This window comes from Lagopus muta, chromosome 2 (genome assembly GCF_023343835.1).
Source record: "Lagopus muta isolate bLagMut1 chromosome 2, bLagMut1 primary, whole genome shotgun sequence".
Lineage (NCBI taxonomy): Eukaryota > Metazoa > Chordata > Aves > Galliformes > Phasianidae > Lagopus > Lagopus muta.
Genome location: NC_064434.1, coordinates 48,719,962 through 48,731,642, shown reverse-complemented (window position 1 = coordinate 48,731,642; position 11,681 = coordinate 48,719,962). Strand labels below are relative to the sequence as shown.

At 34.6% G+C, this 11,681-nt stretch overlaps 1 long non-coding RNA gene across 3 annotated transcripts in view; it reads right to left on the bottom strand.

The window, feature by feature from the left end:
- Positions 1 to 488: 488 nt before the first annotated feature.
- LOC125689205 (uncharacterized) overlaps positions 489 to 11,681 on the bottom strand; it is a 52,776-nt gene continuing 41,583 nt past the window's right edge. For all 3 annotated transcript variants that reach the window (XR_007375118.1, XR_007375116.1, XR_007375117.1), the window contains 3 exons: positions 8,489 to 8,572; positions 4,797 to 4,959; positions 489 to 1,394 (listed from right to left, as the gene is read on the bottom strand). This is a non-coding gene — a long non-coding RNA (uncharacterized LOC125689205). The remainder of the gene's footprint in view (positions 1,395 to 4,796; positions 4,960 to 8,488; positions 8,573 to 11,681) is intronic.

Here is an 11,681-nt window from a genome sequence, read left to right as displayed (position 1 = left end):
CTCTTTACTCTAAGCATTCAGTGGTATCATAGCCTCGAAGGAGGCACTAAAATTATTCTAATTGAAGAGCAATTATATTTTAAATCAGAATATGGGTAGCTCTTGAAACAAGTTAACCAAAGAAATGGTAAATGCTGATTTCTTAACCAAGAATTGATCTTCACATCAATAATTTATGCCTTTTTAGTCAGACATGCCTATCAGATACTAGTTACTGAGTTTAGTAGATGCCTCAGTCAGGAATCTATTATACATGAATGAAAAATGAGATGCTATCTGCCATTGTTGCACACCATGAAGCTCATTATCATCTATGTTTGAAGTCCTAACTTCAGATGTATTAGGTATATATATATATATATATATATATATATATATATATACATATATACGTATATATATACATATATATATATACATATATATATATGGTTAGGGATTCCTGCACGCATACGAAGTACCTTCCTGCACGCATAAAAATACCAAATTTCAGCTTCCTTTCCCGAAAGGCCTTTCACTGTTAAGAGTGAAGTACTGAAAGTGAGAAAAAGTAGACTTAATGTTTGTAAAAAGTCTAGGAACAACAAGACTTTGCACCAGATTTTGTGCTTTCGTTCAAGTACATAATACTTTGGAGAGTAAAGGTTTTGGTGTTCAGCATTAGATGTTGATTATACCAGGATGTAAAGTTTAATAGATGCTACTACTTCCTCCTAAATTATTTCAAGAACAATGCTTAATTAGTTCTACTTCACATATTAGGATAAAGAGGCAAAAGAACTTGCAGTTGTAAAAATAAATTTTACTAAGATACCTTGTATGACATCTTTGACTGAAACTTTATCTGCTGTAATGGTAAAACTGAATTAACTACAAGGAATGTGGTAATTTCTTAAAATTACTGAAAGTCTTCCAGGTCGCTTACGTATATTTTTATATGGTTGTTTGTTCCTCATATTAGAAATGAAAACAAAATGATAGATGTTCTAACCTGCTAAAAGGCTTTAGATTGGACCTAGGACCTGAAGTCAGATCTACAGGATCTTTCTTTTTCTGTACAGTCCTTCCCTTGTTATTAATGAATTTATACACTTCATCAGAAATAGAAAAGGTTATGCAAAATTATTTTAGTCCATGTGGTTCTCTAAATCCTTTATGTTTTACATCTGTTCCTCATGCCTGCCTCTCAAGTCTGTGAACTTTACAACTTTAGCCCCCTGTGAAAATTACAATCATCTTGATGGCGGTAGAGACACGGCTCTTAACACTCACATGCTGTCATGTGACAGAAGATTTTGGACAGTGGAACTTGGCTCGTTTGACAAATACTAGGGTTGTAGCATCTTCTTTCCAAAGAGATTTAATGTCCTCTTAAGCAAACAGATGCTTTCAGTCTGGAAAAAAAAAAAAAAAAAAAAAAAAGTTTACATTAAGATAAGTGTTTAACAGGTCTGAAAACAAACCCTCTTGTGACATGCTGAAATAGAGAGGAAATGAAACTCTGCCCTACACAACATCAAGTTCTTCTCAAGAAAAGTACATCCCTTCAATGTCTTAGAGAGAGAGAGTTGTATATAAGCTGTCTCACGTTATGGAATCAAGAGAAGTCTGAAGTTCATTCATTCAAATGACATCTTGAAAAACATCCTGGAGATGCCACGTGGTCCAACATATGTAAAAGAGTTTGCCAATTCTGAGAACTGAATAAGGAAAAACCAAATTCAAAATAGCCATGGAAAAACATACATTTCTTAATCAACTAGACTCTATCTCCATAGAGATATCATCAGGTTCTTTAACCCAATACTAGACTAGTCACATTGTTAGACACTCCTAGTAAAGGAAATTGCACCACTTCTAGTTTATCTTTTTGTGTTACGGATATTTTAAAAGATAGACAGTAGACATGTTCCAGTAATGTCTCCCAAAACAGTGCTGAAGTCATAAATCTCACATCATACTAACTCCACTTAGAGCAGCTTACATTTATGTTGGTAGTGCTTTCCTGCAACAAGTTTAAAATACTTTTTTTATATACTATACTTACTAGTATTTGCTTTATAAAACTTCTAATGCACTATTTTATTCATTTTATCTGTGATGCACATTCCTATACTGCCTTCCTCATTCATGTTCTCAATGTTAATTTCAGAAGCAGTCAGAAATGATAATGCAAAAGCAATAAGATTCATGAACATGCACTATGAATGAAATTATCGGTTTAGGAAGTCTATTGTATGCTTCAGATTCAGTAGTTTATTGCTAAATGCGCTCTGAAGCAATATTTTTTTTCCACTGTGATACATAAAAATAGAGTCTTGAGTACTCCGCTTCTCTGGTAATGGATGAAAAATGCAATAATGTTTAAATTTATTCTGCTACTTGGCTACCCAGTGAGCAGGTCAATGTTAAATGTGTTTGGGAAAATGCTGCAATACTGTGAGTACCCAGAACTACATATTCAAGCTGTTACAGGCATACCTAAACGGATGTACTACAATAACTTTATGATTATTTCAGTAATTTGAATGCATTTGCTTTTGTTACCTTTGAATGAAGAGAATAATTTCCAAAATTTGTTGTTTCCTAACAGGAGGGCACCTCAAACCAGTGCAAAGATGGACGTGCCTGCTTTACATACTGCAAATGTAAGTAGGCCAAAAAGTCAAACGAGTTGTTTACAAAGTATATCTCGGTGAAAAAAGATAGATTTAATAAGGATTCTAGCTACTTACAAATAAATACAGAGATTGAATCTAAACTAATTTTAGCCATTAATCAATTTCTTTCTCCTACAGTTGTTATGAAAATATTAAACTGGTAGGGAATTTTATTGTACTTGTTTAGCGTGTTGTTTTCTTTTTTTCTTGTAATTTGACTAAAACCTGCCCTACCAAAGTAAGCGAGGAAAAAAGTCCTGAGCATCTCCAAAGCACTGCCTTATTACCTCTGGTAAGGATAGAATCCCATAGTTTTATTTAGAATATCTACATCTTAATCTAGCCTTTAAATCAAACTTGCATTTCTTCTTAGTAACCAATGCAATATTCTTCAAGTACAGGGAAAATTTTTCCTGCTACTAACCCCCAAATATGAATTTCTGCATCTTATCAGGCAAGAAAAGAGGATTAACTCAGCTATAATTGTATATTTATTGCTACCATTTGAATGGTTTTATCTTTCCGCACACCTTCGTTCAGTTGCTTCCACTTGACCTGCTTAGATTGGCTAGTTTGGCACATAAAGAAGCAACTACATCCACATAGTTAATCAACCTGTGATGCAGCACAGAATTTATCTATCCATAGTCACACTAAAATAGCACTATTCCATACCTAGTGGAAGGATCTTGGACACTTGGTCTCAGTATCTTGGCTGTTTAATCCTGGCTAGCATTTCCAGGTCTTGCCTCTGCTCCCCGGGCAGTTGCCCCTTGGTCTGCAGTGACAGAAGGGAACTGAAGGCTGAGGAGGATCAAGGCTTAAACTTGTGGTTGTAATGATAAATTTCTTCTGTGATGATAGCCTTCTTCTTGGTCTGTGCATGAGACCCCTTATAACATTTACTCATGAAGACAGTGAGTACATGATAAGCTCACAAGGAAAGACCATCTTTCAACAGACCTCAGAAATCTTTGCCAGGGAAGAATACTACTGTGTAGAGTAGCAAGTTAAATAACTCTAAGTGTGTTTGGGAAGAGAGCTTATAAACAGATTTTAAGAGCACTGCAGATTTTAAGGTGCATTGCAGTAGCTTTCCAATCAAAGCAGTCCTATGCTACTGCTTTGAGTCCATGTAGAAGTATACACTTACAATGATTTGGTACAGCAACCATTACATACTGCTGCAAACTACAGGTCTCTAATATCATACTAAATAAGACTACAAGAGAATTCTAAAAGTTTGTTCTTCAAACATAGCCTGAAATACTTCTGTTAATATTTACTGAGATAAAAAGCTTTACAAATATTTATTATTCTATTAAGAACTTCTTGAATAGATAAAAGTTGGCTGCAAGTATCATTTATTTAAGGATTCAACTTTTAATCAGTTTGAACAGAGCTCATAAGAATTAAACATTTGAAGGTGATACTCCACAGTTCTATAGAGAAACAAACCACTGAATGATTACGTATCTATTTCAACTGCAAAAAGGAATGTCTTTCCCCAGTATTGGGTTGACCACTCAAATATCTTACAATATATTGCAATACTTAAGATGCAAGTATTCTTTACATTAAAATTACTTTGCACATTTTAATTGGTTGCAAAATATGTGACAAAATAATTGCTTAATTATTTTAAAATAAGACAAAATATAGGAGAAGTTGAATTCCATTACCATGTTGGTAATGCTGCATTAGCTGGTAGACTACTTTTTCATCAGTTTTATAGTTATGGGAGCTCACATATACTAAATTGCCTCTAGGTAGGTATATTTTTGCTTCATGACATCAGTAGAAACTGATCAGGAATTGCAAAGAAAACTAATAAAGATGCCAATGAAGTTTAAAGTTTTCACTAATTCATTTTTCACTAATTAGTTTTCACTAATTGATCATTTATTTATTCACTAATTGATCATTTTCACTCATTAGTTTTCACTAATTCATCACAAAGTATTCACTAATTCATTTCATAAACTAACATTTAATTTCAGAAAGATTTCTTGTATCTTGTATACCTCAAAAATAAGATGTGAAAATAAAGGTTAGTAAATATGATTTATAACAATGATTTTGCAGTTTTGCTTTATTATGCCCATATAAAATGCAAAGATAAAAAGATCCAAGCACCTGCTGTATTGTCTGGACTGCACAGCAATTTTCTTCACACATTATCTGAAAACAACCACTCCAAAGTTGAATATCAGAATTCATATTGACTTCAAAGAAAAGACGTATAATAACTCGGTTTGTAATTTGGCTTGGAGTTACCACTGAAACATTTAATGTATGCCTGGAAAAAATAAAAAAGACAAAAATCTTTGAATTAAGTCAATGTGAAGTTGCAACAACTAATTCAGTGCAGAAACATTACAGGAATTAAGAAACAATCTAGAAAGTTGAAATTCTGTTTCTTCATATGATAATGCAGTCTTTTCCCAGTTAAGGCAGTACTTTTAACTAGCTTTTCAAGAAATCGGCATAGAGAAGACTAATTAAATCACAGCAGCATCTTAAAAGTCTACAACTAAATGAGAAACATAGATGAAACTGAGTCTTAGACTCTCCCTGAAATTAAAAGGAGTTAAGTACTTTTCCCAATTCACAGGAATTCACAGGGAGCTCTGAAGTGACAGTCTAATAAATTGCAAACACTGGTAGCAATTAGAACAATGCTAAACTGATAGAACACTTGAAATACAAGAGCTTATTTCAGTTTTACTATATTGCTATTAGTTTCTAACGGTGGAAAAAAAGCTGTTTAAAAGATTCAAGAAGAATATTAATGAGCACTAGGGGTACTTTGTATTTCAAAATAAACACTTGAAATATTTGTGTCAACCATGGAAGTTGCTGACAATCACCAACTGTATCAGAGCTCTTTCTTTCCCTTGTAAGTCTTCTGGCAAAGAAAAAAAAAAAACAAAGTATCAAAATTCACCATCATATCAAAACAACTTCAACACAGCAAAGCAGAAAACATCCATTACTTAATTTCAAAACCTTTACCTTCTATCAAGTGCTATACCTTAATCACATACAGTACTTCACAAAGTATGGAGATCACTGTGGAAGGAATGCCTCCATGGAAACTACAACTAAGAGCACAATAATGCTATTTGATAAAGTATATTTTCAGCTACAAAAAACTTTTTTTCAACACAGTCAGCACCACTAGTTTTGCATTTTCACCATGAAAACATGAGCCTGCATGCTGCATTTGTAAAAATCTGCACTAGCAGAGGTGACCCACTGTCGCTGCCACCACTACTGAAATGCACTGCCCACCACCTCACTGTGCTCACATCCACTGTTCTGTTACCATCAGTGTTCAGCAAGCATTGATGAGTGTCAAGGGTGATATCACATGGAGGAATTAAAACTACATATCTTTCCTTCACATGCACTTCCATGTCAGACACCATTTTGTCAGACTACCCCTCCCCGGCCATCTGCCACACAGTAAAAAAAAAAAGTAATCAAATATTGTTGGGAAGGTTCAATTTCTACTGCCATACCACATCTGCCTCTGACCATATGGGCCAACATAATAAAACAGGAGACATTACTTTCGGAGCAGACCTTGCATAAACATGTATATTCTTGTTTAAGAGTGCTACCTAAAGAAAAATCACTTTCCATCTTTTAACTCCTTCCAGAATCTGGAATCTCTTCTGCTCAAGCAGCTTATTACTCCCAACCTCTAAGTGTCCAATCTCAATTGAATCCTTTGAGACTGCAGGAGTTTCATGTTCCAGCCGACTTGCAGTTTCAGAATCTCAGCTTCCTATCTGAGGAGTCATCAGAGATTGCATCAGCAAATGGGAGTTAAGAGAATTTATCACCATTTTAAATGATTTGATTATTCAAAACTAAAAAGATCACTTCCTAAATCCATGAGGGGGATTTCTTTTCTTCCCCCAATTTTGAAAAACACATATAAAAGAGTATTTCTTTCACAGATTTGAGTGAGGAATTGTGCCTGAATGTAAATGAAGAACTTTTGTTAGCAATTGCTTTTATCTTCCAAATCAGAGTTGTTTACTGCAAAACAGCAGAATACATTGATTCCTTTTCAAAGAAATGTTTGTGACAGTGTGGTTCATACACCCTTCAGAGCAAGAGAGGATGTTTTTTGTCTTAAGCAAAAAATCAACACTCCAGCAACATGGGTATTAATTGTTGTATTGTTTCAAGAAACAAAAATCTACAGGAAAAATAGAAACCACCTACATAACATTGTCTAGAAATTGTTGGAAGCCAATTGCAAAAAAATTGCGATTCTTATTTCACAATGCAAAGACTTCAAGTAAAAGTAATTCTTCCATCCTACTGGCTTCTGAATCTTTACTTTTCTTATCAGTTTACTTCACATGTAGCAACTGTTGCTTTTAAATTGCAACTGCAGCCCCAACTGTTATCTGAACTAAGAGAGTTACTACTAGAAGAGTTACAGCTTCAGGGAGAAACATAGCTCACGAGGAGACCAAAGGTGCTACTGCATCCGCACCACTGTGCGGTGTGTGGGTGCTGTTGGGCATCAGATGTGACAGCTGCTCTCCCAGCTGTTGGTTTATAGCAGAGCCCTAATTCTCTGTGGTTGCTACAAGCAACTAGGATGCATTTCTCTTTTGATTGCATCCAGTGGAAGGAGAGAAGAAACAATCCAAAAATATACAGCAAGCCCTCAAGCTACTATTTTAGGAGACTCCTAAAGATTATCAGGGAGGAAATGCTAGCATTTTTATTTGCAAATAATGTAATCGCTGCAAATTAGCCATTACACCCATTAAAAAATAAACCTCCACTGTCATTTGGAAAATGTTTTCATTTTAAATCCTGTATTTTCAAGTCAAGTAAGTAGGACTGTGAATTAAAAAAAAAAGAAGTAACTCCTTCAGGTGAAACACATACCTAGTTTGTCTCAAATGTCATGGAAACAAGCATATATACACATATACACTATATATATAGATATATATATATACTATAATTAGTTATATCATATAGTTTAGTCATAAAAACATACTCATCTTAGAAGACATTTTTTTATAATATTTTTAAAATAACACATTTTCTTGACATTTCAGTTAGTGTTCACTAAACAGTAGGAAAAATGGAACAACAAATACTTTAAATTATCATCCCACCTTTTGGAGTGTTTTGAAAGGAGAATGAAGTAACCTTAATTTGCCACTTAGAGAAGCAGCCTTTGTATTTATTACATGCAGTAAAAAGATCTTTAAGTTTCCATTTAAAAACATACAGGCAGTCTTAACCCCAGTCCAGCCCCAGCACCCTGATCCAAAAAGCACTGATGAGTAATGTGCACTCCAACATTGTCAGAGCACACAGCTGTTCTACTCATGCTATACAAATTCCTTCCTGTGAAAATATCTCTGGGACAAATCCCATCAGCTTAAAGAGGGCCAAAACTTTACTCCAAGATCTATTCTCAAACTACATGCCAACTACACCTCCCAGATTCAGATCTCATTTTTGGGCTTAATCATCACAGATTTGTTATACAAAATGTCTTGCATAAGGCCAAAAGAGAAGAGCTTGAGAGGTAAATGATATTTAAAACAAACAAACAAACAAACCCTCAAAAAAAAAAGCCCAGAACAACAGATGACACAAAGCTGAGTGGGTTTTTTACTTCATATACTCTATGTGCTAATCTGGCTAGGTAAATGCAGAGCAGTAATAAGGAGCAGTCTTTTAGCAATAAGAAGAATTAACACTGGCAAATGTGATAAGTGGATCTCTTCAGTTCACTATGGGAGCATGACTGTATGTGGAAATTTTCTCATATCTCTTACCTTATGCACCAAAGTAGAAGGAAAGGGCAATGCTTTCTCCTCCTTCTCTTCATCTCTCTCTTGGCTTAAAGTCTGTAAAATGTACTGTCAAGAAAGTCAGATTAGATGCTCCTATCTGAAACAAAAGCCTGTGTTCTTTGACTGTACGGACAGCAAATAGACAATAAACTCCATACAATTAGGACTTCTCTGAATTCTCAGCCTAGATTTAATGTTAACCTTTAACCTGAAATCTGCATTTCATAAGTAGGTGCCTTCTTGATTTGATTCTTCTGTTGACTACTTCATATTATAACGAGCTTTCCTAAAATATAAATCATAAATATTTATAGCATCTCACTCTCCCTTCGATGTGTTCCTCCAATTTGAAAGTGGACAAGGTCTTAGGAGTATTAAGGTGTTGTTTCTTGTTTGTTTTCCAGTAGAAATTTACTTCTAGTAAGAAGAAAATGATAGTAATTATTCCCTCAGTAAAGGAAATTCAGAAAAAGCTTAGTCCAAATTGATTCCAAGAAGCAGTAGCCAAATATAAAACAAAATAATAAAATCAAATAAAAATCTGTGTATTCTGCAGATGTACAGCACCAGACAAAGCAGACAATGCCTGCTCCAATGATTGTATGGCAATATATGCAAATGTGGGCTGGTGTGCAAGGACTGATGTCTGTAGGAAAGAGAGTTTCATTACTTCTCCTACTAATGGAACAGTTTATTTTAACTTATAAATGGTCTAGAAAAACGCAATGGCCATTAGTAACTTGGAAGATTATATTTGATCATTAAAGTGTGAAATAGAAAAATATATGTCTGTTCTAATTAAAAACGTTAATGCAAACTTTATACCAGAGTTACCTCCAGCTATATCTGCAAGTGTCTGCAGAAAATTTTTACAATGCATATTTTATATATGCCAGGAGTTTTTAAACATTGGAGTTAAATGGAGAGGACAGATACAAATTAATGGAGGTTCAATTAAGATGTTCATAATTAAAATCTGTACACCAAAGATTGATCAGTTTTTATGTTCTACCTTTACACACTGTATGAAACGAGAGCAAAAGTTGGTGCAATCATAAAGCAGGCATTTTGGTGCTTCTCAAAAGTAATCTCTCCACATGGTATGCACTCAGACTGTGGATTTGATGGTGAGGACTCCAGACCTGCAGCACTCTATGGAATTACTCCATTACAAATCAAGTTTGTAATTACGAGATATAACTGAAATAGAAAGAAACTGCAATGACGGTCAGCAGTGATAAGACTCCTGCTCTCTGCTGCTTCTGATAGAAACAAACCAGTCTCCACTATGAAATATCTGTTTGTACCATCCAAGGGTACTTGGGAGCCAGGTTACTGCCATCTGTGAGCCCTTTCCTCCATTCAAAGTACTTTGATTACCCTGACACTACAGATATGGTGCTCGCAAGTACAACGAGCCATTCTAGCTCAAGTTATCAGTTCAAATCAAAGCATAGGAAGTATCAAAAAAAAATCCAAACAAGCCATATTTCAGTGTCTGACAGAATGTCCATAACCTCTGTAAAACACATTGAAGGAGGCAATTACTGAACTGGGCATTAGGCAAGTGACTTGAAAGACAGATAAATAAACTGTTGGCTGACATATACACACAACTCAATTTTAACTGGCATTTTGGGACATGAGATATCATTTGCATCTTTACTGCACAGCAGGAAATATCATCATGGAAGCCAGCATATAATAAGGAGCAAAAAAAGAAAAGCAAGTGCTTTTCTTCATCAAATGCTAAAGGTCTTCAACATCTAATAAACATAAATTAGGGATGATGTGTATGTGAAAGACCTCATCCTAAATACAAATTTATAGAAAATTGTATCTCAGTAAATTTCTTCAGAGTATTCAGAAATCAGCAACATTCCTATAGAATGCTTACTTTCAAAAAAGTGCTTCACTCGTAAACACTGATTTAGGTTGGAAAACTAGGCTAAGTCTAAACTACAGTGCTTTATAGGATTTTTGTTGTTGTTTAGCTCTATGAAATTAAAGTAACAGCAGAAAAAGTCAGCAGTTCTGCAGCTTCCACATTACTCTGATGACACAATAAGGCACCAAATAGCATGTGTAGAAGCTTGTGTGCTATAAAGAAGGGAAGAGAGAGAAGTGAGGGGAGGAGGGATGTCAAAATGATGGCTTAAAAGAAAAACTGCCCAGGAAGACAAACAAGATGTCTAGGGGGCAGAATTTTAAGGAAAAGACGCAAAGAATCTCAAGTGTGTCTTCTTGAGGGACAAGTCTCATAGAAGAAAACAGGTTGGAATAAAAGACAAAAATAACACTCAAAGCTTTATGCTTCTGGACTGTTAAAGAAATATATACTATGTAAACAAAACACATCAGTGTGAATAAGGAAGAGATGTTCTTCCCCAAATTGAGTATATGCTTTTGTGGTATATAAACATTCAATACAACTGAATTTCAGATGCTTGCATTACTCACAAAGATCAATTTTGGAGCTATTATTTAGCATCCATATAAGTTACCAAAGCATTGCTAAGAGCACCATAACAGGCCAAGGTGTAATGCATTTTTTTTAAGCTACACAGGTGCTGATTTGGGTGGGCTTTAGAACTGCAGGAAGCACTTCCAGGAACATTATTTTTTAAAGCCATATTTCTGACATGTAATGTTCACTACTTTGAATCACACTGGAAGAAGTTAAAAGGTAAGAAAAAACATTCCGAGATTTATGAAATATGGTATGCTTCAAAAGACAAAGAATGTAATTACTATAAAATAGGATTTCTTTGAATGCTTTAGTTCTAGTAGCAAACAACAGTTCCATTGGGAAGCTAGACTGAGGAGTTACTCTTTCTAATTATTTTACATAGATCCTTCATATTCTTCTTGGTATTTTTACATATAGGAAATACACAACTGTAAGTTTTGTGAAGGCCTGCAGGTAACACTAATATTTGTCCAAAATAAAGATACATTCGTACTACAAATGAACCACATGAGGCTGCTGAGTTCCATACGACATCTGGAACAAATTATTTTTCTTCTTAAATTATGGGTCAGAATAAGATCATCAGAATTCATACATTTGAAAAGAAAAAAGTCTCCTAAAGAATCCTGAAAAAACTCACCTCCAAGGAATCCTTGTTATAAGTTATATTTTTATTCCACTTTTACTTATGTCCCACTTTTGTTC